Raw genomic sequence first — 14,954 nt, forward strand, 5'->3', positions numbered from 1 at the left:
TTCCATTACCAAAGCTGCCTCAAAGAGCCACATGTTGTTCCTCTAAAACAACCAATACTTCACAAATCTTAAAAATCTTCAAAACTTGAATATTACTCCCAAATTTAAAAAGGGACATTTTCAGCCATGCTCCTGTTAGAAAATAAGGAAGGGGTGCCACTTTATTACAGATCTCTTCTCTTAGCTTTTAATCAATGTTTATATTTCAATTTTCTTTTCACACCAGTTATTAATGTCCTGATGCATTGTACATTTGATCTGTTGTTTTTCGATATTAAATCTTGATTTGAAACAGAGATTGCAAAGAATATCTCTTTCCAGCATGCATCATGCCAGAAGACAATTTCGCACCTCTTCCAGTCTTTCCACACAAACAGAAGATTTAAAAAAAAACTCAGGCTGGAGTTATTCAGTTTTTACTTCACAATTTTGCTTGGTTTATTTTTTCCAGTGTTAAGCCACAGCTGTCATCAACCCTTGAACTTGGTCCTTCACCCAGGTTTCACATTTACATAGAACTGAATTTTACAGACCAAAGAAGGTCATACATTCCAAACCTGCTGTGCCCTGAGTCAGGAAATGTCAGCCTGATTGCTTTAAGGTAATAGAACTGTCAGCTGAATCCTCTGTTTAGTTCTGGGGTGTGCAAACAAAAACAGCTTGATGTTCCACTCCTGGCTGTTCAGTGACCCCACAAAGAAACCTGAGGAATGTTCTCATTTTGGATTATAAATATTCATAAGCTTACCAGAGGAAGCTAGGACCATTCAAAACTGTGATGGAAACATTTCCTATGGGACTTTCATAAGATGCTAAATGACAACAAAAGCCTATTTACTGTCGAACAGTGTCAAGGTTATTTAGAAATGCACCAAGAGAATATCATGGATAGATAGGCCAGATGAACCAAAGGTCTTCTCCAGCCTGAAACTGTTACTCATAATTGGTGATACAAGGGGGACCGTCATGGAATATGGCAAAAATAATCTGCGACAATTAACTGTTACACTACCAGGCTGTGCTCCTGCCATATCCCCTGTGGATTATTCATTGCTTTCTGCAAAGAAAATGAATATCACATTTATTCATCTGATTAATATTACATAAGTTGTTGTTAAATGAACTTTTAAAATGATTGAAGTAAATAAACAATTTTATTTTGATATCTCATCTTTTTCAAAAGTTTGTTCTCCCCCCAGTGTATACTTCTATCCCTCAATAGATCTTTGAATGGAATCTGTGGTTTCAAAACTTGCAGTTTTTTTTTTGTCAGGCCCTAATTTTCAAAGACATTGAAGAGGGGAAACAGAGAAAGTGAACTCTCCAGGTTTTCAAGGCAAAAAAAAACATGAGTGTGTAAACAAATATTCCAGGGAGACTAAATCTGGTTGAAAAGGTAAAACAGGACACAGATCAATCCAAGCTCAGAAAATATTGATGAGCCCAATAATACAGTACAGACAGACAAAGAAGATGAAGTCCAGATCCCAAAACTGAGAATAGGCTGCTGTAGCTGTTTGGGTTACTTTAAAGATAACATTGGTGGATCTACACCATGCATGTGAGTTGAGGAGATTCTCTGTATATATGCCAGATTTGGCAAAGACCATGCTGTAGAACATGGGTTGATTGTGTGCTATTGACTGCTGTTTATTGGACCAGCTCTTAGAAGGAGAGAAGTTGAGATTCTTCATGAGAAAGTTCGAATCATACAGCATAGAAGCAGGCCTATTGGCCCATTATGTCTATGCTGACCAACAAACTCTAAAACTTTAATAATACAATTTAGCTGCACTTGGTCCATTGCCTACTATGCCCTGTCATTTTAAGTGCTCATCCAGATGTTTCTTAAATGTTGCAAAAGCACCTTCCTCCATCACCCTTACAGGCACCGCATTCTATATTTCTACCATGCTCTGGGTGAAAGTTCCTTTTTCTCAGATCTCTTCTAAACCATTTAAACTTATACCTTCTGACCTTCGACATGTTTTCCATGGGAAAAGATTCTCATGATCTACTCGGTCTATGCCTCTCAATCATATCCCCCCTCAGCCTCCTCTGGACAAGGAAAACAATCCCAACCTATTTAGTCTTACCTCACTAAAGGGACTTGACCTGCTGGTGAATCTGTTCTGCTCTCTCTCCAGTGCAATCCACCCTTCTGATTGTATGGTGACCAGAACTACACACAATATTCCATCTATGGCACAGCCAATGTTTCATAAAGTTGTAACAAGACTTCGCTGCTTCTATATTCTATGCCCTGGCTAATGAAGGCAAACATCATCTATGGTCTCTTCACCCCCTGTCTCAACATGAGATCTCCCAAAATGTATCACCTTGCAGTCACCAAGACTAAATCTCATCTGCTATTGCTCTATCAACTTTACCAGTTGATCAACATTAGAGTGTAGCCTAAGACCATCCTCCTCACTAGCAACAACACTACCTCTTTTTGTGTCAGTTGCAAATGTACTAATTATACCTTGGACATTCAAATCTAAGTCTTTAATGTACATAAACAGTAAGGATCCCAACACCGATCCCTGTTCAATGCTGGTCACAGACTTCAAATCACAAGAACAACCCTCCAACATTGCCCTTTGCCCCCCATTTACAAGCCAAATTGGCCAACTTGCTCACTGTCCCATGAGTGCTTCTCTTTTTGACCAGCATTCCTGCAGGACCTAACAAAGGCCTTACTGAAGTCCATGTAATCCACATCAATTGCATTACCCTCATGAATGTATTTAGTCATCTTTTTTAAAAAACAATTAAATGAGTGAAACACTATCTCCCTCTAACAAATCCATTCTGACTATAGGTTATCAATCTCTGCCTTTCTGAGTATTGTTGAATCCTGTCCTTCAGAACTTGCTCCAGTAACTACCTGACCACTGACAGCAGTTTAACTAGACTGCAAGTATCTGGCTTATCCCTGCTGCCCTTCCTAACAGAGGAACCACATTAGCTGTTCTCCAGCCATCTGGCATTTCATTTGTGACCAGTTAAATATCTCTACCAGGGCCCCAGCAATCTCCTCCCTTGCTACCCATAGCAACCTGGGATACACCTCATCATGATCCAGTGATTTATGCTCCTTTATGCCTGCTACAACTTCTAGTGCTTTATCCTTAACATGTTCAAGAACCTTACAATTCCAAAACAAGTCCTCAGCTACAATATCTTTCTCCGGTGAATATATTCATTTAAGACCTCAAAAATGTTCTCTCACTTCATGCACACATTGCCCTTTTGATCTCTCTATTGGGGGCCACTACTTCCCTGGTAATTCTCTAACTCTCGGTTCAGTTATAAAATGCGAGGTGTTTTCCTTCATCGTATTTGTTGAAGATAGACTGTCTTTGTTCTCCTGACCCCTCATTGCCCTCCAAATTTCATTCTTAAGCAAGTCCCACACATACTGTACACTTCTGAATGGCCTCCCCTGTTTCAATGCATATGCTTCTTTCCTTTTCCGAATCAAACTCTTGATATCCCTTGACATTCAAGATCCCCTGGACTTGTTGCACTACTTCTTTACTCTTCGAGGAGCACACTAGCCCTGAACTCTCACTGTGCAACTTTTAAAATATTCCGACTTTCCAAATGTCCTCTATCAATGCTAATGTACAATGCCAAGCTCCAGGAGTTCTCACCTTACATCATAAGCTTTTGTGCAGCCTCTTTGTTGTACCGTCTACAATTCAAAATAAAATTTAAAAACTAAAAACATTGCAAGTTATAAAAATTTAGAACATTTCACATCTTTAAGATTTGTGCAAAGTAATATTTACACAATCTAAATGGGTGACAGACAAAGCTACCACCTTGTCTGTGTTTGTGAAACAATAACCATCAGTCATGCCTTCTTCTCTATGATGAGATTAGCATCTCCAGTTACTGGATGCCAAATTGATAGTGACTAAAGAAAACTGACAAACGTTAGAAAAAGCTACAACAAACAAAATAGCTTTTTAGACCAAGATAAGAAATGGATAGTTGAAATCCAGATCATTCAAAAAGATACAGCAGTATTCTTCAGAATATTGTTAGCTTAAATTGCAGACAAATTATGGATGACCTCTCCCGAAGCACACACCTGAAAGTCCAAGGATTTCTGGCAATCAAATCCAAAAACTTTCCAGGTGCCAATAAACTGTTTGTTATCTGAACTGTATTGCCTGCAAGATTCCTGCTACAGGTTAATTTGCACAAATGGAGAAATTGATTGCCATATAAACAGAACTTTGATAAGGCATCAAATAAGAGATCAGAGCAAGTGGAGCCAGAACAAAAAAGCAGAAAGGATAGTAAACTGAATGCAAACACTAAGAGAGGCATTAGAGCTGAACGAAAGTTACAGAAATTGGCAGAAGGTAGAAAGGTAACATTCCACATAGATTGGTGCTAGGATCACGACTGTCCAATCATTTGTATTAATAGTTTAGCCTCTGAAGTACAAAACTAAAAATGTGTGGATGACCAAACATTGGAACAATAGCATTGGGGAACACCAGGATAACATTTCAAGAAAGCATGAGTCAATTTGAAGAATAGGAATGTAAATGGTGAACTAATTTCATGCAGCTAAGTGCAGGTTGGTGCATATAGATTTGTTTTCGATCTTTCATTGAATTTGGGCCTTAATGGCTCGATCAACATTTATTGTCCACCCATAGTTGTTTTGACGAGGTGGTGGGGAGCTGTATGGCTAGATTAAATGTAGTCCCTAGCACATAGGCATGCCCAGAGTATGATTATGGATGGAGTTCAAGGATTTTGATTCAGCCAGTGAAGAAACAGTGACATAGTTCCTTGTCTGAATAGTATTTTGCTTTCCAAAAAAAAATCCTGTAGACTGTGGTGCTCACTTACATCTGCTGCATGTGTCCTTCTGTTTGGTTGAGATCAGATGTTTGGAACGTGCTGCTGACAAGACTGGAGGAATTTTGATGCATTTTGCTGAAGATACGTACTATTTTCACTGTGTATTGGTGATAGAGAAATTGCACATTGAAATTGAAGGATAGAAAATCAATCATTCTTTGTCCTGAATAATGTTGATTCATTGAGTACTGTTGAAACTGTATTCATTCAGGCAATTGGAGAGGACAATGATACATTCCTGTCTTGTGCTTTGATCGATTTTTAAAAAACTCATTCATTTGAGATAGGAATCCTGACTTGGCCAGCATATATTGCTTTCAGTAGACAGGCTTTGGAGAAATGGAGGTAACTTACTGTTGCAGATTTCCTAGCCTCTGGCATGTTCTTCTGGCAGTAGGATTTTGATGGTTAATCTGTTTTTCAGCTTCTGGTCAGTTGGAACCCAAAAATATTGATATTGGGAGATTCAAAGAGAGATATGACATTGAAAGTCAAGACTAGGTAGATTTTGTGGAGGCAGCCATTGGCACTTTTGTTGCACCAATGTAACATGTTTATTATCAGCCCAACCCTAAATGTTGTTATCTGGAACTTGCTGCATGTGGATGTGATCTACTTGAGTTTTGAGGAATAATGAATGGTGCTGAACATGATGCAATTGCCAGTGATTATCTTATGATGAAGGGAAGATCACTGATTAAGCAGATCTTGTAAAAACATCTGATAGTTGGTGCCAGCCTGCTTGACAGGTCTGGCACTTCCCAGACCATATTTGTCCCTCTTCAGGATGCCCAGCCATCGGTGGGGCTCACCCTGAAGTTGCAGCTTCATTGCTAACTACTGTGAGCAGTGGCAGTCCTCAGGTTGCTGAACAGCAAGCACTTTGACTGGGCCAGCAGCACTCGAGGACAGGCACACATCTTAAAAGGAACTGCAGCACAGTGAGAAGTCATTCAGTTTGCCACTGCCTGAATTCCAGGCCTGGATTCCCCTCCACTGGCTGAAGGAGATTAACTCCCCTTTCCATCCCAGTGGCAAGACTCCAGTGACTATGAGACTGCACATAATCACAGGTACAAAAGGATTTTAAGATACAAAATCACAATCCACAACAAGTAGATTAACAAAACAAGAATCATGCAATCAAAATAAAGGGTTTAGTTTCTCGACCAATATGATTCAAGAGCACATCAGTCAAATTAAGTTTCTATTGAACTGAAACCATGTTACACTTGGGGTATTGAGCACAGTTCTGATCTCCATGACTGTTATGGAAAAAGATTTAAGGGTAATTTCAGAAGTGAGAATGGCTGACCAGTATGGAGACCCTTACTAGAACAAAACATTATTGAGAAGTCATCTCACTGCACTTTTTTAAAAAAGTGAAGGCGATTCACAGTGTACGTGTAATGGAATCTAAATCTTGGGATATAAACGAGTCATTAATAAGTCTAATTAATAATTTAAGAGAAAGAAATTCTCTTAGAGAGTGGTGAGAAATTGAATGACCTATCAAAAACAGCATTGGTATAAACATGGCAGAGCATTAAGAAAGAGGGAGGAGAAAAGGAAAAAATTAAGTTGATAAGAGAAACTTGATGATAGCCCAAGGTAACTAAGCTTAATATACACTTGGATGGACTAAAAATGAGTTTTACTGAGCTGGATGGTTCTGTGCCCTCAGATTGAATAGAAACCAATTTGAAAAGGAAAGTTGCAAGGCATTTAGTTTGAGGAATCTAAATAAATAACTCTTCCAAAAATCTCTCACATTCATAATAGGCCAAATGGTCACCTACGATTTTGGATTACTTTACAATTCAACAAACACATTAGGATTCCATAAAATGATGCTCCATATGACATAATATTTCATTATTATTAGTTTTCAAACAACTCCTTTCTGATAGGTTGATCATGGGAAGTGGTTATTCTTCGCAATTCTAGTGTTTATTACTCAGCTCGAATCACCCACAGAGCAGTTAAGGATTGCTTTTGTACATTGCTGTGAATCTGGAGTCACATGTAGGGCGAACCAAGTAATACAGCAAATTCCCTTCTCTAAAAAAAGGACCAAGTGAGACAAATGTAGTTTCACAAGAATCAACAATAGTTTCTTGGTCATCATAAGCTTTTGGTTTTATTGAAATCAAATACTAATATTCGCACCAATATTCCCAAAATTATCACCTGAGTTTCTGAATGACGAATGCAGTGATATTACCATTATGCATCGCCATTCCAACATAAAATGATCGATGGGGTGAAATTTTTAATGGTAAAGGTTTTATCTACTCTTTTTTCCACCCAAAAATATATCAGACAACTATGGCATGATGCTTCAAGGAATAACATGATATTAATTTAACAGTTTTCTGGTAACTGAATGCTTTCCACGTTTCATCTGTCTTAATTTTGAATTATTGTTCATGAGTCCCAGAAAACATGAAAGGTTCAGATTGAAAATTTCAGCAGAAGCATGAAGTTCGTAAAATGTAGCAAATAAACTGTATTTAATGTATGAGAAATTTCAGCAAAATTTCTATTTCTGGAAATTATCTTCATGCAAAATGCTAAGATAATTTACAATCTATTCCAAACAATTTTATGGAGAAAGGAGAGAGATACAGAAATTGTGACAAATAGTTTAATTTGAAATGAATGCACATATACTTATGTTCAGTTCTCTGGGAACACATCTTCACTATATCGTAATTTAAGTACAGTTAAAACTTGGCACTTAAGCAAAAGGAAAATGCAACTGTTGCGTGTCTGGAATTGTCAGGCTTGATTGCACCTGTCATCTGAATGTACAGACAAGGAAAACTGGGAGCACATGTATTTGAAATTAAATCACTTCGAAACATGAAGCATTGTACATAACCTCTTTATGATACTCATTTATATAGTTGCTTGCTTCACTGTTTATCATTAATCTCTATCATAACAGGACCTCCATGCAGAAAGCAGTGCCAGGTTACTGTGAGGCCAAGTGATATGAAGTGAGTTTACTTCAAAGCAGAAATTCTCAGTGCCAGTCAGAGCACCAAATGAAAAAAAAAATACTGAATGAAGGCTGAGGAGCTTCAAAAAATAGAAGTGAGGGAGATAATACTAAATATAAAGAAGTTTCTCTCTAAAAATAACTAAAAATCCACAAACGCTTGTAATTTTTTTGCTCCCTTGAAAAGGAGAAAAAAGTCACACTGTAAAGCACCGTCAATATTTTTAAATCAACCTACCCAGATATATTGTGCCATATGTTTTGTTTCCATATCTGGGAAGCCGACGGAACAAGGCACTAACTCAGATGATTGGTCATCATCAGACTGAATGGCGGAGCAGGCTCGAAGGGCTAAATGGTCCATTCGAGCTCCTGTATTTCATGTATGTTACCCTGTTTCCATGCAAGCACACATCTACATTTCCATGCAAGCACGCTTCCATGCAAATACATATGTACACTTCCATGCACCTCTGGAACAGGTGGGACTTGAGCCCAGGTTTTCTGACTCAGCAGGAGAGATACTATTAATATGCCACGAGAGCCTGATGCTAAACCACTGTACACTTGTTTTGTCACTTTACCAAGTTGCATTTTTCAGATGGACAATGGGCATCGCAGCAATGCAACAGCACTTGGACATGTTTTGGACCTAACGTTTTTCCTTTCTTCTTGACAAGGACAAGTGCAATTTGACATATATTCTTTAAAAAAAAGTTACAACCTTTTATTTCAATATGGAAAAGTGATGGGATAAAGCAAGATTTATAAAATGTTTTTCATTGCATTGTGAGCCTTAAAGGTCTTTACAGTAAAAAAAACAAAATCTGAACTACAAATTAGTCACAAAATGCTGCATTAAATTGATTCAGTAGCCTTGCACCAACAGTAATACGATAATAACCAGATTGTTTTATTTGCTATAATGCCGCATTCAAGTATGTTGCTGTGCAATCTTAGTGGAAATTATTACCACACTTCATTTCTACAAACAATTCTCAGCTGTCTTAAAACAATTCTTGATAAGCTTCATAATTACAAGCTTTTCATTACAATTATAGTTTGCAAAGGCAGTTCTTACCCCACTCCTCTCAGGTAGAGGTGGCAAATTGCTTATCGAAGGGCAAAGCAGTTCTGTTTTAGTGTGGTACTCTTGGCTCTTCACTGTAATGAAAGAACAAAAAGACGTATTTTACTAAAAAAAATAATAGAAATATAGATTATAAGTTGTCTCTTGTTTAATTTTTACATTTTATTAGCGAATGTGGTTTGAAGGTCATTTACGAGTCACAGCAATGCAGGTACTTCCTCTGATGCCTCAGGAGAGTTCATCCTTTTTAAAAATATTTATCTTTTCTTCCTTTTGCTCGATCACTAGAGGGCTCTGTAGCAATAAGCTGGCAGTGAACAACTTTAGTCATCAGAAAATGCCTCAGAGCACAAGAAATGAGAACTGATTGCCAGATGCTGCGAAGAGATCTTGTGCTTTTGTGACAACAAATGACAAATCAAGCTTGCCAAAGTCAATGCCAAAACTGATATTACAGAATAAAAATTGAACTAGTATATTACCAAATTACAATCATTTCAGTTCAAAGAGCATGTGCATTTCCTGTGTTTTTAATCTTGATAAATCATACTTCAGCTTGGAAACATTGATGCCCAGTGTTATTCTACAATTGGACTGACCTGATCCTCTAATCTTAGCTGTTGTGGTAACTGCCCCCAAGCATATGTACTGTTGAACAGCAATGTCACAGGCCAAACATTCAATTAGTCATCTACAATTTCAAGTGAAAAATTGTTGAAAAGGAGAAGGCCACATCAGTTGGGGAACATTGTTAACTTTTTTTCCTCACCTTGCACTTATAAAGAACTTAATTTAAATTTAAACTCACCACCTTTTTCCACATCTCATTCTACAATATCTGTTTGCCTGTGAATAAGACAATTGCCATCTTGGTGGTTGCTTGTGTCAACAGAATTGGATTGATGGAAACATAGTTGAGGGGTGATGAAACCTGACCTCTAAATTAAACCTCTTCCACTTCCCACGTCCATAAGACCATAAGACATAGGAGTGGAAGTAAGGCCATTCGGCCCATCGAGTCCACTCCACCATTCAATCATGGCTGATGCGCATTTCAGCTCCACTTACCAGCGTTCTCCCCGTAGCCCTTAATTCCTCTAGACAACAAGAATCTATCAATCTCCCCAACTACGAGAGTAACTATGTGTCTGTATCACCAAATCACATCTTAGACTATCTCATCATGTTCCACTTCTTTTTCTTATTTAGAACTCTCAACTTGATTGCTCACCCAAGAACCATGAAAATTTTCTCATTCAATAACTTCATTTCCTTCCTTCTGCACTAAGGAAGATCTTATCCCAGTTATCTTTACCTCCAATTACATTCTTTATTCTCTCTTACCACTGAGTTCACTGCCTTCTAATCATTGGTTTGCAAATCTAATGCAGAACCAGAGCACTTTCATCTCTTCAGTTCTGCACACAAGAAACTTGACAGGTCCTGAAAGGCTACCAAAACATAACTCATGCAGCAACTCTCGCCTGGTCAGCCAAATACTATATCCTCAAATGGACCTCATACCTCCATGTAAACCCTTGCTACTCGCCCACCACCATGGTCCCTTATATCCCCCATTCCAATTTAATACTAATTCATTCCAACCCACAGTCTGGCCTTACATTATCCACAAGGAACTTACCATTATCTGTAATAGGCAAAATTCAGAAGCCATTTTGAAATGAAAAAACAGGTGTGAATATCAATTACAGCCATTCCTTTAAGAAAAATAAACACTCTTATTCAAGACACGAGGCCTTCCAAAACATTTACAATTACTTAGTCATTTATAAAAACAAACATACCATATTCATAACATCACATTAAAGACAACTCATCCTTTAATAACCTCAGACCTCTTAATCTGCAAAATTCGCATCTCCTGAGATTACGAAAGGTTGTGAAGAACAGCCAAGTATTAAAAGTGGCGTAATGATTACCCTTGGGGTAATGTCAACAAAAATTTCATTGGAATTGCTGAATAGATTCTTATTACCTCTCAATTACATTGACGGGCTTTGTAATTGTTTTCAAAAGCCCAAGAGATTTAAATAATTCCATATCATGATAGATCCACAGACTTTATCTGCTGTTCAAAATTATTAGGAATTGATAAAGGATTTGGAAATAACGTCACTGTGGTTAAGGCCCTTGCTTCAGTGAAATTAGGGTCTGCTGAAACACAGCACAACTTCAAATGATGGTTTCTCACCTGTGTGAATTACAACTCATCTCTCTTCCCGACCCACAAAAGTAACCTGTTGGAAATGGGGTCAGGACCTCTTGTTGAGGTCCTAACCACTATTTTAGAAGCTCACTGTGACTGTGCATAAATTCTGGCTGAAGCTTGTACACAGCAAGCATCCACAAACAGAAGAATGATGATGACCTGATAAGAAATCTGTGCTGTGCTATTTGATGGACAAGTAATGAAAAGAAACAGATGAATCAAGACCCATTCTTATTTGAAACAGTGCTGTGAAAATTGGTTGTCCATTCCAAAAGGTCAGAAATGGTTTGATTAGGCCATGCAGCAGAAATGAAAAATACCTTCAGACTGCGCCGAGATGTCAGCTTTCATTTTGAGCTCAGGTCCTGAAATCAACAACCTTCTGACTCAGAAACATGAGCGCTATCAAATGAGCACAGCTGATACCTAAAATGCTATTGGGCCCTGGTTGTCTGTCATAGCTGTTTAATATTCTCAGCTTATGTTGGAATTCAAAGACAAATTAAAAAAAAACAGAATATATCTTCGATTAAGTCAGTTCCACCTTTTCCACCCTCACCTCCAATGAGCGGGACAAGACTTCTCTGTCAATTTGATTTATATAATCTCAGAACGGTCTTTGCCACATTCTTCCCTCCCCCTACTGCAGCAGGTCAGACTTACTGTGAAGGTCCCCAGTGAAGAAATTATACTGTTTTATGGTTTCTTTTTTTCTGATCTCCTTTCATGTCCTCTCTTGACCTTCTCATCCATGAGACCTAACACCTGCTGTCTTTCCCTTCCACTCATCAACTGACTGACTATCTACCTAACTTTCCTTCCAGGCTCCCATGTTGTCTGTTATTGTTCATGATTTCCTCTTTTCAGGTGCTGACCCTCTCCTGAATAAGCCAATCTTGAAACCCACATCTTTGCATTCATTTTACAACCTGTTGTTGCTTTCCAAAGTCTTGCCTGACATCACCAAATCTGCCCCTCACTAATTCAGAGCTCAAGTTTTGGATTGGTCTATTCACAATTCCCCACATCTGCCCAACATTACCCCCTTCCTACTGATAGCTGTGATCCTAGTCATACAATAACAGTATGTTCCTGTGACAAAACTAAAATGTAAAGCTTCATCCTTCATGATTTATCTGCAGTCTTTGACAAAGCAGACCATGACACTGTTCTCCAATGCCACTCCAACATTAACCAACAAGGGGATTACTCATCCCAGTTCCATTATTTGTTTATATTGTGGAGGTGCTGGTGCTGGACTGGGGTGGACAAAGTTAAAAATCACACAGCACCAGGTTATAGTCCAACAGGCTTATTTGAAAGTACAACCTTTCAGAGCATTGCTCCTTCATCAGATAGCTGGTGCAGTAGGATCATAGGATACAGAATTTATAGCAAACGATCATTGTGTAATACACTGATGTGATATATTGAACAAACCTGGATTGATATTAAGTTTTTCATTTTATAGAATGGATTCCAGGTTTTGAATCATTATGATGCAAATCTCAGAACTTCTTTCAAGTGACATTCCTGAGATAATGTATGATCTTGTCCAGTATATCACATCAGTGTATGACACTAATGATCTTTTGCTATAGATTCTGTGCCTGATGATCCTACTGCACTAGCTATCTAATGAAGGAGCAGCGCACTGAAATCTTGTACTTCCAAATAAACCTGTTGAACTATAACCTGGTGCCGTGTGGTTTTTAACATTATCTATTTAAGCATAGGTCAGAGTAATATCAGTTTCAATGGCTGTTCTTCCCAATCCCGTCTACCTCTCACATTGCCCAGGAAATGAATCTTTGATTTCTCATCTATTTGTCACTTAAATGTTTTGTCTTGGTGATATCAACCAAAATAAAAATACCAGTTATTTTTATCTCTACACAGATGACTTTCAGCTCCAACTCACCAACAACTCTTTTGGTCCCATAGCTGTTTTCAAATTATCAGACTGTTTAGCAGAAGCCCTGTACTCAGTAGGTGTAGATGTCCCCTTGTCTACTTCAAAATTGGCAAGACTGAAACTAATGTATTTGATTGTTTTCACAAATACCTTTTTCTATTCACAAACTCTATCCCTTTCCCTGGAAATTAATTTGGCTGAACCAGACTGTTTTCAACTGTGACACAATATTTGATCCTGAAGCGAGTGTCCAACCACATATCCATACCATGATCAAGTCTGTGTAAACCCACTTTTGTAACATATCTTCCACTTTACCCAGCTTGAAGCCCATCTGCTGCTGAAATCTTCACCATTGTGTATTCTTGTTTGGTGAGCCTTGCACATGTTATCCTCTGTGAAGTCAAGTAATCAAAAACTCTAGTGCTCACATCATTAATCACTAAGCACCACTAACTGATCACCCAATACTTAATGACCTGCATTGCCTACTGCTGATGCAAAATCTCTATTCTAAGGCATACAACTTAATTTCAAATTCTGTGATCTTGCCACTCCTTATGTTTGGTATTTTCAATCCTGAATTTCACGGCCTCCTGAATTTTAATCACTGCAATTATGGTAAATGTTCCTTCAAAACATCAAGGTCTAAACTGGAATTTCCTGACTTAAACATCTCTGCCTCTCTCTTCACCTTCAAATAACTACTTATCATCCTTTTTGATCAAGCTTCCTATTATCTACCTTATGAACTCATGTGGCTCAGTGTTATATTTCACATAATATACAAGCATACAAGTCAGTATCAAGAGTAAGCAATTTGGCTCCTCCATCCAATATGATCATAGCTGATCTGGTTGTAACCTCAAATTCACATTCCTGACTAACTTTGATAATCTTCCAACTCCTTGCTACATCATCTATCTAGCTCGGACTTCAAAATGCTCAAGAACTTTGCTTTTACTAACTTTTCAGGAAGATAATTTCAAAGACAGAAGTGCCTCACTGAAAGAGAAAAAAAAAGCCTTCTCTGTTTTAAATGGGCAACCCCTGAGTTTTAAAAAGAGTAACCACCTAGTTCTATCTGCATGTGAGGAAACATCACCTTTACAACTACCCTGTCAAGATCACTCATGATGTTATTTCAATTGTGTTGCACATTATTCTTAACTTCAGTGGATGCAAACTTTGCCCATTCAACCTTTCCTCAGAAGGCAACCCATCCATTACAGGCATTAGTCTGATAAATTTTCTCTGAACTGCGACAATGTTTTTACATCAATCTTTAAGTAAGGTGACCAACATTGTGTGCAACACTCCACATGCAGTTTCACCAGTGTCCTGTATAAGTGAAGCATAATCTCCTTAATTGTTGTGTTCAATTCCTCACATATCCTTTCTGAATTACTTGCTGTACCTGCATATTAACCTTTTGTGATTCATGCACAAGGACACTCAGATCCTTTTATATCTTAGAGCTTTGTAGGCTCTGACCATATAGATAACATGCTTCATTTTCATTTTTGCTTGCAAAATGGGCAATTTCACGTTTCCCCACATTATACTCCATTTCTCACATCTTTGCCCACTCACTTATCCCTATCAGTACTTTTTAAATGACCAGTGTCTGTGAAGTGTTTTAGGACAATTTATCGTAAAAGTGCAATGGAAATACAAATTAATGTTGAATTAATTTGAAATAGATTTCTAACACTTATCAAACCAATCTTTCGTGCTGCATGTAAGGCTGCACTAAAGGTTTAAAACAAAAAACGAAAATTGCTTTTTTTTGCGTACAAATCTAAGGAAAATAAAACACTTGCAA

At 37.9% G+C, this 14,954-nt stretch overlaps 1 protein-coding gene across 11 annotated transcripts in view; it reads right to left on the bottom strand.

Moving 5' to 3' along the window:
* The window catches only part of LOC140483855 (contactin-4-like), a 2,466,301-nt gene that overhangs the window by 1,779,313 nt on the left and 672,034 nt on the right, over positions 1–14,954 (bottom strand). For all 11 annotated transcript variants that reach the window (XM_072582595.1, XM_072582599.1, XM_072582606.1 and 8 more), the window contains one exon: positions 8,976–9,058. The gene's annotated coding sequence lies outside the window, so the exon portion shown is untranslated. The remainder of the gene's footprint in view (positions 1–8,975; positions 9,059–14,954) is intronic.

This window comes from Chiloscyllium punctatum, chromosome 12, assembly GCF_047496795.1.
Source record: "Chiloscyllium punctatum isolate Juve2018m chromosome 12, sChiPun1.3, whole genome shotgun sequence".
In the NCBI taxonomy this organism is placed as follows: domain Eukaryota; kingdom Metazoa; phylum Chordata; class Chondrichthyes; order Orectolobiformes; family Hemiscylliidae; genus Chiloscyllium; species Chiloscyllium punctatum.